Raw genomic sequence first — 1,972 nt, forward strand, 5'->3', positions numbered from 1 at the left:
AGGAAGGAGGAGGGAGGGTTGATAGAGTGAGGCAGACAAATTCAGAGGGCCGATGACAGCTTCAAGCTGAAGCTTCTCCTTGGCTCCTCATCAATGACAGGTACTGAGGAACAAGAGACAGAGGGAGGCTCCCCCCTCCCATTCACGCAGTTCTACACACGCACACACGTATTCATGTACACACACACAAATCACTCCTCCATATCCAACCACCGTCACCCTCCCTCCCCATCTCAATTACCATAGCCGCGACAGATGTATTGGGCTTGTCAGCTCTCAAGCATGGCTGTGGAGGAGATGTGGGCTAACTTATCTCATCTAATTTAACCGAGCTGTAATCAGACAGCACTATGGAGCTCATTTATGGTCCGACTGTTTTGGAGGTGGTGGGGTGGGAAAGCAGCAGTAGATGTGGGAAGCTCATGGCATGGAGACAGACGCGGACAAACTGCAATTAGCTCAGCCTAGGTCAGAGAGCTGCATCCGTGAGGTTCAGACCGAAGTCGTTTGTACTGGGAGCCGAACTTGGAAAATGAAAAGAAAAAAACATTGTTAAAGTCCAGAAAAAAAATGCAGAAAAACAGAAAACAAAAAGCTGCAAACTAGTTACAGTGATTTAACTGTGACACATGATGCTGTCGATGTAATTTGGGTAATTTTAGCGAGCCAACACCCTGAAAGATTTCAAAAATGCCGTTCTGTCTGAACAAGAGGCACTGGTAAGGATATTAAGCCTGACGTTTCTGCAGTGGACGCCCAGCTCTGCAGCTTAATGTCAAGCGCCGGAATTTTTTTTTCTTCTTCTCCTCATTAACCGTCGTGCCCGGTCAACAGCAGACCGACTCCAATCGGCTCCACACAGAGTCCCATGAATCCCATCTCCGTCCTCTTCACTCCACCAAATTCAATTAAAAAGAGAAATTGGCAATTAGATCACTGTTATGATCCTGTAACAATGATCTAATCTGTAATTCATTGGCTGGTGTTCCCCTGGGGTGGGGTGGGGGAGGTTGGGTTGATGTAGTGGCTCCTTGGCATTCACCTCGGCTCGGGCGGCGCACGAGGCCGCGGGTGGAGCGGTGGGACCGAAGGCCTCGACGGTGCCACCGCCGGGGCCTCGGCTTGCCCGCGGCAAGAACACGACCTGTGACGTGCGCTCGTTTGTTTTGTTCTCGTAGGCGTGCAGGTTGCAGGTGTAATGTATGCAAACACACGTGGGGACTCGCACAGATTTACAGCTGATGTGCAAAAAGCAGAAATGTGCACAAACGTGGGCTCCTCACGGGAGGAGCCGTAATTGAATTAAGTCAATTCCATTTGGCTAATGAAGGGGAGGCGAGTAGCTTGCCCTTTCGGATGCTTCAGGCTAACAATCACATTGAGACACGGGGGGATGTGGCTGGAGCAGGGTGGGGTCACAACATGTAGACTGGAACCAGTGTCTTGTCGCCACCTTTGTAACTGGAGTCGTGCTACTGGAGCCCCACCGCATGTGGACTGTCTGGAGCCCTCAGCGTCACTCCTCTGACCCAACCGGGCAGTCGTGTTTGTGTCGTCGTCATTTAAAAAGCCCTGTTTCCTGGCAACATTTAACACATCACAGGCTGTTTTATCCTATCATCCATCTCGTGGCGCTTATATTTAGTCTAAGGATAAATGCAGTGTCCTTTATGACAGACACGCACACCTACACAGACACAGAGCCAGTGGCAACAGGAAAGCAAACTGACTATCATATATAGGAGTGTGTGGGCTTGCGGCACACACGCTAACGCGCACACACAGACGCACAAACACGCGCAGGAACAGTGTGATTGCTCTGCTTCGCTCGTTTAGCACTTCTAAGGCAGAGATCCCCAGAGGCCACCCATCACATCCAGTTACTGTGGCACACAGACACGACAGAGCCCCACCTGCCTGCTCTCACCTCAATCTGTAGGAGGCAGGAGGCTCTGGCACCATGTCGCTCCCT

The sequence above is a fragment of the Pundamilia nyererei genome, unplaced genomic scaffold, assembly GCF_000239375.1.
Source record: "Pundamilia nyererei isolate P.nyererei 1_Seehausen unplaced genomic scaffold, PunNye1.0 scaffold00095, whole genome shotgun sequence".
In the NCBI taxonomy this organism is placed as follows: Eukaryota; Metazoa; Chordata; class Actinopteri; order Cichliformes; family Cichlidae; genus Pundamilia; species Pundamilia nyererei.